The 14,180-nt window shown below is 37.6% G+C and overlaps 1 long non-coding RNA gene across 10 annotated transcripts in view; it reads left to right on the forward strand.

The window, feature by feature from the left end:
- Window positions 1-14,180, forward strand: part of LOC126636429 (uncharacterized) — an 88,182-nt gene that overhangs the window by 64,649 nt on the left and 9,353 nt on the right. For all 10 annotated transcript variants that reach the window (XR_007627981.1, XR_007627976.1, XR_007627977.1 and 7 more), the window contains one exon: window positions 801-885. This is a non-coding gene — a long non-coding RNA (uncharacterized LOC126636429). The remainder of the gene's footprint in view (window positions 1-800; window positions 886-14,180) is intronic.

Below are 14,180 nucleotides of genomic sequence, written 5' to 3' on the forward strand. Positions count from 1 at the left end.
TTCCATATTAACCACATTTCTACCCAAGTGTTTCATGCTGCCCATGTCTGGTATAGGAAACACTAACAAATCATACATCCAACCATCCAGAGCACTCTCAGATGGATAAGGCTTACCTGACTAATATTGTAGTGGGAAATCAAGCAGAGGTACTCCCTTAATTTTCTTCCAACAATGAACACTTTCTTTAGATCATTCTGTTGTCAAAATAGTGTTCTCTGTCATGAAAAATTCTCATATACAGACTTTAAAATTGACTCGGAAAATGTCTATTTATTTGTCAAATATGTTTCCTTAATTTATTGCACCAGTTCTCCAGGCTTTCTAGGCATAAGATAAATTGTATTAAAGACACAGAGAGAAAAAGAAATTTAGACTTTTCATATTGGAGTACTGAGTCCTATAAAAATGAATAATCGGTTAAATGTATAATGCGTATGTCACTGTCTTCTCTTAAAAGACTTCACATTTGAAAAAAAATATAGAAATATATCAAAGTATAAACGTGTTTCAGTTCTCAGTAGATTATTCCTAATCTCTTTATTTGAAGTGAAAGTTTTCACATTAGTCTCAATACAACTTTTCTGAAACCTGAAAGCAGGGGCAGTAGTGATGCATTGTTGTGGTGCAATTTTCTCTGTGCTGCTCGGTTTTGAGCCAGCCATATGACATTGATGTTGCTGAGTATAAGGGAATTCTGAAATTATTTGGATTTTTCTTTACTTTTCTTTCAGGCTGCATGGTATTTTGGGAATAAACATTGAAAACAGATCAATTTATATTGTTCTTCCTGTTTACAGGGCTGTACTCAGTTTGCATTCTGGCGTTGATACACGAAGACTATGGGATTTTGTCAAGGGCTCCTAAAGCTGTTAAGATTTTGAGGTGAGTCTTTCAGATACCCTTACTAAACCCAACATATCTACAGGATTTTGTTAGATCTCATTTTCAAAATCACTTATGTTATTTAGGGGTCTACATCACAGTTCTGAAAGCAACTTGGATGCTTAGTACATCAGATCTCCCTGACCTTCAAAGGGACATCTAAGCGTTTATGGTCAGGTACTGAATGTAAGAGAAGATTGGTAGGATTCTTTTTATAGTGTTTCATCACCACAATCCCTTTGAAATCACTTTAAACACTTTCCTTCAATTTAAAAAATGGGGCATGTATTTCTAAATCGTATGTGTACTTATGAAAATATTACCTGTAATTTATTTAAACCTTGTGAATACCCCAGGAAAAAGATGTGTTGTGGATGCAGTGTGTTAGTATAAAATGTGTTCTATGAATTTTGGGACAAATCCCGGATTTTGTCACTAATGTGTCATTTTAGTCATTACTTGCTGAGATATATCATTAGAAATCTCAGTCATATAGGCCATACTTAAATTACATATCAGATGACCCAAACGTTGAAGGTAAGATGGTGTAATCACTTTAAGCAATTTATGCCACTGAAGATCAACACCCTCAAAGTCCTGCATCTTCCTGAGTGGAATAATTTCACCTTCTCAAGTATTTTCTTACATCTTCTCATTTTAGTCAGGACCCCTACCTTCCCATCCCCAGCTTATCTGACTGGCTTGAGATACTGATGCAATTACTGTCTCTGTATACTCTCTACAATTAGTCTTAAAAAACATAAAAATTTCACCTGAAACACAGATGTTTTAGTTAGTTTGTGAAAATACTGAAGGCAAAAATCTCAAGGGGGTAAAGAAACAGAGAGAGCTTTGCTGAAGGGTGAGCAATACCTGTTAGTTACATAAAGTTATAATAATACAGTATCCTATTGCGTGATAAGATAGGACACAATGTAATATTTTTGTATGCTTTAGTGTCAGTTTTATTTGCTGAACATTTAATAGGTTTGCAAACAGAATAGTTAGATTTGCCAGTTTTGCTTTTCTTTTTTTTCATTTGTTTGTTTGTGTGGATTTGTTTTTTGTTGCTGTTGGGTTTGGATTGGTTTGTTTGTTTGTTTTTTAATACTTCCACCCATTTTCCAGCAGTCATTCCCTTTCCTTTTCATTATGGTCAGAAAACTGTGCTATGACATGCTAAAAAATGTTTGCTAACATTATTTAAAGGTCACGTTCAGAGCTGTTGATTTCAGACCCAGTGACTTCTTGCCAGGCCACTATGTTTATGCCAAACTGCGTCATCAGGCTCTCTGCTAGCATAGCTTTAGTGGCTTTTCATTGTTTCTGTTTAAAAAACAAGGTATTACATTTTCCAGAAACCCTGTGTGTGATGTTGAGCTCAGACTTTGCAGCTGTCTCTGTAGTTCTTAGAAAGGTGAAAAAGCAATGTCAACACTCTGTACCACGCAAGTCTGATTTTTTTTTTTTTTTTTTTGGTCTAAGGTCACCTTATAGTTGTAGATCTTGGAAAAAGTTCATGAATATTTATGATGGCATCAAAAAATCAAGCAGCTGCAAATTGTTTACAACATTTTTAAGAGTATGGAACCAGCTTCTACTATAAATCAAATACATCTGTTAGAACTGGATGAAAATTGAAAGCTCTTTGGTTCCATCGTATCCTCTTATGTACCTGAGAGTTGAAAAATCATCGGTACCATGATTCCAAAACACTAATGTGGGGTGCATAGATAAAAGGTAAAACCTGAAATAACATATCAAATTAATCAATCTAAAGATAGCACATGAAAGTAGTTTAATGAAATATTAATTTGAAATAGATGCCATAAAACTTTATGGAAACTTCCAAAATGTAGAATCACAGTCTGCCTAAAATTTTAACTCATTACGCTTTTTTCCTGCTTTAAGAAAAATTCTTCCATAACACAGCACCTTAGATGTGCACGTTTGAAGAAGTGCATATTAAAAATGTGCACAATATTGTCTTCAGATATTTGTTGGATTTTTCCTCCATGCAGCCATGATTTACAATCTGCTGCAAATTTAATAGCTAGCTGGAGAAATAGGCAGAAGTAATCAATTTTAAATCTTGGCACTTCTGGTAAATTGGTATTTAGATGGCATTTATTGTATGAAAACATCAAAACATTTGGTTTTGTTCAAACCAGAGGAATAATGTGTTTGCTTTAGATGAGGCACACTACTTGCCTAAAAATTATCTTGAATGAGAGGGAAAACTGCTCATTCCTTAGGACTATGATTTTCAAACTTTTTCTTTTCAAGTACTGCCATCAGCAGCAGTGGTGACAGAAGCCTCAGCCTGCAACTCTGCACAGGCTCACATCAGGGCGTAGTGTTCTCTTGTGATATGTGGGTTACAACTTGGGAGTGTCTATACTGGAGCCCTTAATTTATTAAAATACAACTGTGCCAATAAATAAACTCTCTGATTTAGAGAGACTACAATTGCATTTTACCTCTCCTTGGGAGGTTTCATTGCACTTGTACTGTTCCTCAGTTTTTCACTGAAATACTTTTGAATTGGGTAGCATGTGGGATTTTGGGTTCTTCCCATTTCATGTTTAAAGGATCATTCAAAGACCTGTATGGTCAGAGGTACCCCTACACTTGGCATGAAGATCTTTTTCAACTGCCAATACTTCCCTCCGTTCAATATTCTGAACAGCAGACTCCATTTCTTTTCCTGCTGCCCAGTGTTACAGACTGTCATAGAATATCCATCCCTGAGCAGCATTGCATTACAATTCAAGTAAACCTCCTTCAACCAGCATGCAAGACTTCATCAGAAGGCAAAACGCTAGTCTGAGAGGATAATAACTGAGACATTCTTTTAATAAGGACCATTTTTAAATGTTAAGAATGACTTGTTTTAATTAAAGGAGAGGAAAGGAACTCCTACCAAGAGTCAAAGAGATCCCCCAGCGCTCTCTGAAGTCTTCAAATTGTCTTGTATAGAAATGCCTGGGAATCAGAAATTTTAAAAAGTTATAAAAAATTTCCAGCCATTTTACTGTGAAGTTCATCTGAAGAGTTTATTCTCTCCTGAAGTTAAAAATCTGGCTTTAGCTCAAAATAAGATGCTTGACCACCCTGTTTACTGAAGGCAAATCATAAGACTCAGTTTATAGACCCAACTTTTGCTGAGTTTGTGTAAGCAAGGATGCAGAACAATTACAATTCAAACACTTTTTTTCAATCTACTGTACAATATCCACCTGTTCTGTCAGACAGCAAGAATGTATGCCACAAATACAGACTACTGTGGTGACAGCAGCAGGTGTGTGGCAGCAGCAACTAATCAAATCAGCTGAATCGGAGGTGTGAATCACATTGCACTCCAGTGCAATGAAAATGATCAGAAAGGAGAAAGCTAAATGGTGGTGAATTTTTGTTTTGTTTCATTTTTAAGAACTGTCTTTAAATTATAGGCAGTGCAACCGTTAAGTACAAGAAAAAAATAATGAGGAATTGAAAGGAAAATGACACTTCATCCTTGCTGCAAAGGACAGGCAGAGTGAGATAGGTATAAGAGACATCCATTGTAATCACTCTGAAAAAGCAAGACATGGGGTTTGATTTTCCTAAAGAAGCAAATGCAAAAGAACTCTTGTCTGTACCATATGACTCATGATGCTTCTTTACTAGGCTTAAAGAGAATTGAACTTGAGTAATAGCACCATTAGAGCTCTTTACCAGGAGCTAGTTCCTGTGGTTTCACTGGGTCCAGCTGCTGATGACTCACAGAGGAAGTGGCAGAGATTAGGTGCACAGGGAAAAAGTCAGAACAGCTCAGAAATAAAGCAAATCAACCAAGCATTACCTTTTGTGCACAACAGAACAATGGCTTAACAACTAAGGTTCAAAATGATCCGTCTTATTACCCTCATTTATGCTGTTCCTGTTGGAAAGACCACCAGGAAACATGTGAACCACTGTGGAATACACACTGTAATCCATGGAACATCTCAATTAATATTCCCTCTTGACTACAACTAGAACAATACATAGCATCAAGCAGTTTAATCTCCGGCAATAATGCCTTTTGTGAGATCAAGAGGTCTTTCCCTTGAATTAAGGTTTAAGTGAGGATTTTGAAAATTAGGTATTCTGCATAGCATCTAGTGGTGGCTACAGGTTCCATAAGTAATAGCTAGGTAAAATGGGTAGACACAGTCTGGTTTTCACTAGAAATGTTGTTATTAGTAATTTCTCCTTTGTAAATTCACATTGGGTTCCCTGTAGAAGAGAGTTAATCCTCCAGCAGGCTTTGTTATGAACAAATATGTCCAAGCATGTATACAATTTAAATATTGCCTCTAGTATTGAGTTTTGCACTACAAAACTATGTCCCCAGCAGCAAAAAGTTAAAATACATAACTTAAAAGGGAAGGTACAGGAGGAAAATTCTGGATCTTGTTTGAATTATTAATGTACAGTAGTAGTCCTGCTGTTGGATCACATCACTACAGTTTCGGACACATAGCTCAGGGGATGTTTTCTTCTTGAAAACTGCAAGCAGTTTAGGCTCTCTGAGTTGCTATAGATTGATAATGTATCTTATTACAAAACCATAAGACTATTTTGACTAGATTATACCACTTTGAAAAAATTTTTGAAAAGTATGATTAAGTACTAAGAGCACCCTAAGAAAAAAAAATTGCAGATTTTGCTAGGTCAGCAATTTATCCTTGTTTTTAAAAATAAATTGGAATAGATAATTTCACTTACATTCCACTTTCTATTTTCCATAAGAATTTCAGAAGTAAGATCAGTTAGTTATTATACAGAGATGCGTTTTATAAACATTCGCTTTAGTGATTAATGTAAAACAATTCACAACCATCTCTTTAGAATATTAAGTAATGCACTTTATGTGTTTACCATGAGCTGGCGTTTCAAACCCCATTAGGTGACTGTGTGACACTGGAGCACGGCCTCTGCCACACAGAGTTTTGAAGAGGCCCATACTACCCTCAGCTTCAGTTGCACTCCAGCTTGTGCAGTAACACTTGAAAAAATACTGCCAATAAGAAAGATGCTTCTGCTGGTGTTTTCCTTTATGGAAAACTAAGTAGAATTCACTTCTTGGCCTCAGTTCTCCTGATGCCAAGGCTGCATTATCTGCAGTAAGCAAAACCAGCTACATTTAAGATATCTACGACTGCGCAGTGCATTTGTGATGGCTGGTGACGTGCTGCTGTCAGCAGTGCTGGGGGTGGCTAAGTGTGTGTAGGGTGCTGCTGTGGCTGTCCTGGGCACTGACCTGGGGCACCATGAGATTTGGGGAGAGCTGCACCAGCTGTCCTGAAAGGCATGAAATTCCTCTCCCCTGCATGCAGCCACATGGCGTTCGTGCGGTCAGAAGTACATGGATGGATCAGGTCAGTTAATTTACTTTTCTCTTAAAAGTCAGTTATTTTATGTTTAAATATTTTCAGTCATCTCATCCCACTGACTCTTTGGCATATATGTGAAGATGAAAGGGATGAAACTTTACTCCTATCAATGCCATAAATATAGAATATGGGAGGGGGGAAAAGTGAAATAGAGTTAATGTACATTAGAACTTGTTTATTTGATTCTATTATACTATCCCTTTAAGATATGATAATATGAACTGGCTGTCAATACAACATCATTTAGTTGGTTTTCATCTGGACCTTAGTGCACAACAAAATTATTAGTACATAAATCTCTACTAATTTACTCTAGATTATGATTCTTTCATCAACATGCACATATAAATTGTATCATTAATCATAATGATTTCTTTCAGTATTCATATGTAGTTTCTTGGGAATCCCACTGTAATTCAGCATGAATTAATGTCCACTTATTGGAAAACACTACCTACATTGATATTTCTAGGGGAAAAAACCAACAACTGTGATGAATCTTTAACTACAGCCTAATTGACCGGGGTGCTGGTAAACAACCGCCAGAGGAGCGTCACTGCAGGTAAACGAAAGTTGTCTTAAAGGCAGTTTGTTCCAAAGCTCATTAGGCCAGATGGCAGCCTGTCTTCCAGGAGCGTGTAAAGCACTTCTGAGGGAAAGGGGAACTTCTCTCTCCTTCACCCTGCCTTGGGGGAGAACAGTGTGAATATGCAGAGTGAGGGGAGAGCTGAAGCAGGGGGGCATCACTAGATGCTGGAGAAGGCAGTGCAAAACCATCTGCTCCACCTTTTTGACAGGGTGGGAGAAATGCTGGCTACATCAGTCTTAATGGGTAACACTTTCTAATTGGCCTCAACAATAAATTGCACTGAGAGAAGCAGCAGTATCCATCCGCTTTTCTGCAGAGTGTATTTTAGCCGTGAATTATATGCTTGGAAGTGGCTGGCCCATAGATTGATCAGGTTGAGGACCTGTGGTTGGAGTGCCTTGGCCTCAGTTTCCCCCTCCTAAGAAATGCAGCTGCCTCCTTGAGAAGCGCTGTGCCCTTTCTGGAGGTGAAGTAGGATATTACTTAATCTAGCTATCAAATATATAAATGGAACATACATATATACATATGCATGCTTCATAAGTGAGACAGTGAGGGGAAAAAAAGGAACTTCTGACTATAACGAAAGATTCATTAGGAAAAATGAACTAATCAGTGCTCTCCAAGGAGAAATTCATTCTGTTTAGGAGGCCGTACCCTCTGCTGCTGCACATGCTTAATATAATTTATATTATTATTTAAATCACTGCGTAAATTTTAGATACTTTTAAAAATCAAGTTAATGGACCATACTTTACTGCTTAGCATCATTTATATCAAGAATTAGTGGCTGTGGAGATAATATACGTTAACACAGAGGAGAAAACACAAACAAGCAAATATCATAAAACTCATCTGTAGCACGAGCTTAAAATACAGCTGCAGAAATGAGCCCTTGGAAGTTTTGTATTGTGTGGTACAGCCTTTCCTTTAAGCTGTGTGCATTCCTGTGTGTAAGTACAAGGTATTCTTGACATTGCCTACCACCACATCGGGAGCCCAGCCTTGCACCAACCTGTTGTGGCAGAATATTTATTCTTCTGGGAAATATCTCCCTCTCCTCACTTTGGATACAAAGGAAGACAAGAATACAGCATGGCTTTCCAATAGCCATAAGGGAAGTGGCAAATTAAGGAATCCTTGGGGAGAACACAGGCACCTATAAAAACTGCTTAGGAGCTGAAGAAAGAGGCTGAGACACTTTAAACATACACAGCCTAGAAACAAAGAAGGAAATAAAGGTAATAGGAAACTGAAAAAGTAAGAGGATTCTGGCAGCTGAAACAAGAGCTGGGCTCTTTAAAAGACAGAATATATTCCCTAAAATGTCTTACCCATTTCTCCCTCTCTCTTTTTTTTTTTTTTTTTTTTTTTATGAGAAGCCCAGTTTCTTAAGCTCTGACACAAAGTCTTTGAGAGCCCTGGACTCCTGTCAATGTCATGCTGTAGCTCATCTCATGAGGCAATTGATCAAACTGCCATGGGAGAGTGCTACAGAGATGGGATGGCCGAGGGGGTGCAGCAGGCACAGGGGAGGAGAGAGACAGACCCTTGGGAGCTGGGCAGCACCTGTGGCAGCAAGTCCAGTGGTACACAGGTAGTGCAAAGGGATGGTGTTAGCACTTCTTATTTCATAGAATCATAGAATGGTTCAGGTTAGAAAATATCTTAAAGATCATCTAGTTCCAAACCCCCTGCCATGGACAGGGACACTGTCCACTTCTCCAACTTACTTTATGTTGTTCCTGGAAACCAGGAGTTTAGGTAAAGAGAGAGTGGTATAGCCTTTGAAGTAGAAAATAAAACAACCCACAGCTGTGTCCAGGAGGTGTGAGAGGGAATCTGGAAGGCAGCGCTCTAAGCAGGTACAGTTCTTCTTGTCTCACTGGAGAAAGTGTCACTTATCCCATCAATGAGGCACCTTTCTTTGCGGGGAAATTAGAAGGTTTCTTCAGACTTGAACATTACTTTCTGATTAATTAATTATGTACAATTTCAATAAACAAGGTCTTCCGATACAAAAAGTTTGAAGCTGAGAGTGTCCTGCTTTTGCATCTCATGACTCAGGCCTAAATTAGTCCATATTTCATGTTCCCTCATTTGCAATCTGTTTCTTCCTCCCTGACTTATAAACTTTCTACTTAGTAAAAGTTGTGAGGTTTTTCCATCTAGCAGATGAAGCTCCAGGTGTAAATTCTTTGCTGTTGCCAGAGTGCAAAGACAGACAAAAAAGTAAACTTTTTTTAACAGAGATGAACTTGGGCTTCTGGCATCTTACAGCAAGCCCTGACAAAGTAGCTGGAGTCAAAATCTAACTTTGAACACAGAGAGCAAAATTCATAAACTGCACATCAGCACATCCTCTTAGCACTGGTTAAACTTATGTTCTGCCAAGGAGACAGTGAGAAAAGCTGTTTTATCTGTATGCTGATTTATTCTACTTAAGGTTGGTTCCTTTGGGAAATGCAAGTCATTTTTTACAAAGCTGTGTTTTACCTTGCAGTTTGGAACCCAAAATTCAGTTAATTCCTGAATGTGATGTCGGATAAAATTGTTTTCTTTCAAGAAATCTGTAACAATTATGTTTTGGTCAGCTCATTTTAGATAACAGTAATTGTTTAAACAATTGCTGTACCTCAATTATTAGTTGTTGCCTGAGTGACTGCCTGCATTGCTGGGTCACCTGACAGTTTCGTAGGAGCATTTTTATTGCCTATGCGTAAATAATTTTTTTATTAATTCATAAGCTGCTGCCTCAGATTCTCGCTGTGTATCATCTGTGTATTACTTGGGGTCTGAAGCTAAGTGGGTAGGTTGCTCACAGCAACGTATTTCAACCACGTCCTTTGGTTTCGGATGCAGCAGGCACTTCCAGCTGTCCGGGAGCGCCTCCATTACCCAGTCTTGTGGTAGAGCAAATAGCATTCTGGCCTCAGTCTTCGAGCAGTAGATTAGTGACAGCAGTAGGCAGACAACTTCTGTCCCCAGGGAATATTAGAAATCTAGAGCTAGAAATAGATGGATTAACTGAAATGCAACCCAACCTCTGATCTACATTATTGTCTCTCTTCTTTATCTCACAAGGGAAGCAGAGATAAAGAGTGATAGACACTGATAATGATGGAAGTCCGTGATAATACACCGAAGTGATAAACTTCTTTGTGGCCCTCATTGTGCCCAGTTGTCTTCAGCTGGTTATGAGCTCTAGCCTCAAGCTATTTACACCATGATCAGGCTAGTAATTAGCAAAATGTTTAATACAATATAGAAGCAATTAGGAGGTGATAACACGCAATTAAGATGTGTTTTCAGATTAAAGATTTTATAGTGCTCTCTTTCTTGAAAAGATAAAGTGCCTATCTCAAAATGTCAAACTGCAGTGATTTAATCTGAGTTATTTTCAATTAATATGCATGTATTCTTGCGATGTGTTCACCGTTGTTATTGACATTGATAAATTAAGCTCATCCCAGCAGAATTTATCCTTGAGTCGCTCTATATTTCCTGAATGTCAGTTCTTTATTCGTATTTTTTTTATGCCTACAAGCTGTGCACGATCTAACTCTAAGTCCCTTGATTCATCCCTGGGATTACAGTAATGTGTCAGTCTGAGTGGAACAATAATCTGAAAGGGCATTGTTATAAATAGTGTGTTAGAATATAATTGTTTGTCATGTCGTTTCTCCCCTTTAAATTCCTCTGAGTCCTGTTTAAGTAATTTAGACAGCTAGAATGACAAGAGTCTTGAGACTTCACTTATAGAGTTGTCCAACCAGTCTTCAGCCTACCCTGTCTTTTGAGACTGTCTCATCTGCAAAGTAGGAAGTGCAAAGAACAGATGAGTTCCGACTACACTGTGGATTTGTTATGAGATTTTGCACAGGCCATTTATAGAACAACATAAATTCTACTGATACTAATTTTGCCCTGGTTAGTCAATAAAAATGCTTATACAATAGACATTAGGGTGTTTCCTATCATCATTAAATAAGTTTAAATCCTAAAGATGCTTTTCAATAAAATTCCTAATAAAATAAGTTTTTAAAAAAAGACCAGAGACAGGAAAGACATAGGTTTTTTGTTATTGTTTTTAATGATTCCAGCTTTTTAGCAAAAGTAGTAGTACTTCCAAGGAGAAAAAAATGCTAGAAATTAGTGTCCAATTAGATTATCCAGTCCAGTTCCTGGATCATGCAGCATTATTCTTTGTAACACATTTTTCTGCTGCTTGGTACTCTCTAGGTTTTTCAGAAATGCAGCAAAGCATCCAAACATCAGAGGATTTGCATACAGCATGTATCAAAAAGGTTTTTCTCAATTTAATAGTTATTTCCTCTGCTGTTTCTGCCAAGTATTTCCTCACAGTTAGTCCTAACAGTTTCTAAATATTTGTGTTTATGTCTTTTCTCTTGTGTCTTTCTAGGGTTCATTTTATGATATTTAGTTTATATGTGGTTGCAAAAAGGCAAGTTAGCTGACAGTCTTTGCTAAGCAAGGCAATTTGTATTTGGCTTTATGTCATCCAACTGTGATTAAACTCTTTTGAGACTATGGATTTAGTAAAGTAAGATGATATAACTTGTCACAGCTTATGCTGACTGGCCAGTCACTGTTATCATTTAGTCAGCTAACCCAGTTCTTCACAGGGCTGCTTGAACACGTTGAAATGTTGCTATTTGACAATCCCTGAGTCACTGTTGGTCAACCCAGGTGTATTTGATTCTCACCTAGAAATAAACACCTGTAATATTCTTCATTAATTCTGCAGCCCAACTTCCAGCCTCTCAGTGTCTCTCAGGTAAGTCACTCGGGACACAGAACAAAATGCAGCTCTTTAATGTTATCTGTGAAAACCATGGTGTTGTATCCTTCAACTCACCTTCATAGAGCTTTTAAAAGACAGGCAAAGAAAAAAACCCACCACCATTAAAGGAAGCTGCCAAAAATCTATAGAAGTGTCAGCTGGCACCACTGTTCATTATGCAGATAAAAAGTTATTGACTTTTACATATATAAATGATCTGGGAAAAGCTACATGAAGACTTGAAAAAAAGACTTTCTTTTGCCAAAAGGAAAAAAAGTATTAAGAACCTCTGCTGAAATCTGTTGGTCAGTATGTGAACATCTGTCCCTGAATCAACAAGGGATAAAATTATCTTTACTCAACTGATTCACCCTGTCAGTACTGAGGTCAGACAAAATGTGGTGACAATGTAGTGGCAAGTCCTCATAGCCTGGTTTGTCTTGGATCAGCACCAGAGGTATGACCAGTTATGTCCTGTCTACACAGAAAGTCTTGAACCATAAAGAATGATGATATTTCCTTCTCCTGGTTGATGAAGTTATTCTGTGGGAGTAGTTTTACTCCATGGACCATGGCTGGGACTTGCTGGATGCATCATCCAGAGGGGTGCAGCAGTGGGTGTGAGGTGGAGTCTGCAGCACGGGGACAGGCATTCCAGCCTGTCCTTGCTAGGGTGCTTCAGGCAGCCTGATCGTCAAGTGGGTCATCTGGACTTGAGCACCTGAGATTTTGGGGTGATTCCTTGTATGTTGGCCAAGTGGTTCATGGAAGTCAGGGGAGCAGTCAATGTCACCTTTTCAAAGATCACCCCATTGTTTGTGCTGAAGCACAGGAAAGTCTCTGGCTTCCTATGCTCCGTCCCTGAACGTGCAGTGACAGAGGGAGGTAGTAAATAAGGTTGGAAAAGTGCAGGATAGGAATAAAAAAATCTTAAATGTTGACCATATACATAAACAGAGCAGCCACACAAACATGTTAATGGAATTGGGATATTAACTGAGAGGGATATTTCTGTTCTGGATTTGCCTCTAGCTACAATTATAAGACCATTTGTACAGTATATTTTTGTTTAATATTTTTCTTTACAGGCACTCCATCAATGTCATATAGAGAGTTTACTAAATTATGCCACTCACATATTTAATAACAAATAATCTTTGCAGGAACTATTATGGATTTAAGTGTGACTATATTAAGGATATCCAACAGCTACTGTAACTTATAAAAATATCCATTTTACAAAGTTGCATACTTAATTATACTGTAGCCTAGAAGTGTATCAATTTTAATTGTGCCTCTAACAAGCTCTTTTACTTTTTACTAAAAATTATTAGCGTTACAAAATTTTCTCAGATAATGTTTGTGGTCATTATATTATCCCCTCATAGATGAGATATGTGACATTTAAAATAATTTTACAAACTGTGCTAAAGTGAGTTTTGCTTACTGCTTCTATGGGTTAATTTCTGCATTAGTGAATTCAGAATCAGGTCCAATATTTCATGCAGATTGTCTTTCCTGTGTGGCGTAAAAGGAAAGGGAAAAATTTTCACTTGATCAACAGTGTCAGCTAGTAAAAGAAAAGGTAGTGTTCTTTTTTCTTGTGTCTATTTCTCTGTTTTCACATTTGTGTAATGCACATTTAAGAAAAGAGAGGAAAACAGATTTTTGCGGCGCTACCTTTGAACCTTAGAGTTGCTTTACAACACTTATTGCATTACTAACAAGCCACAGGTGTACACTACAGGAGCGGGTGAAAATGTAATTGAGGGGTATGATGACAGTTAATTGTCCATAATGTATTTATCCCAAGATGCACTTATGCATCTGTTATATATTTAGATATTTGTTACTGGTAGCTTTGGTGATACTTAAGCAGAGGGGCATCTATATCTAAAAGACAATAAAAAAGGAAAATGCTATCAAGGGGCTCTAAAGTGGCAAGACAAAGAAAGTTTGTCTCTTTTTCACTGTCTCTGAAATGAATAGGTCTATTTATTTCAATGTGGGTTTTTTTTTTTTTTCCCATATTAAGGTTTGAGTACAAAACACTTGACTCCTGTTTCTGGGTGTACTACAGAACTGAATTACTTGATTACCTGCAAGCATTTTAGTAGTGATGTATTTTGATATTTGCCTTTCTAATATAGTTTCTTCTCTGTTTCAGCTTATTGTTGTTTTAAAACAGCTTTGCACAATAGACTAAAGGAGTGTCTATTCACCCATTGACACATAGAGGATTTATGTGTGGGAGTAACCCACAAACTTCCCCTCCTCTTTATTGCCTTCCCTCCATGCATGCCTTGAGAATAGATGTGATAATTAGTCATCTACTTTTATCTATATTTGTATGCCATCCAGACATTTAAGATGAGAACAACAAGTCACTGTATTGAAGCAGTGTCCTGAATTCAAAATGCAGTGATACAGCTTGGATGACTTTGGAAAATGATACATTTTTTGGACCTACTTCTGCTCTCTT

This window comes from Myiozetetes cayanensis, unplaced genomic scaffold, assembly GCF_022539395.1.
Source record: "Myiozetetes cayanensis isolate MyiCay16 unplaced genomic scaffold, myiCay2020 scf13, whole genome shotgun sequence".
In the NCBI taxonomy this organism is placed as follows: Eukaryota; Metazoa; Chordata; class Aves; order Passeriformes; family Tyrannidae; genus Myiozetetes; species Myiozetetes cayanensis.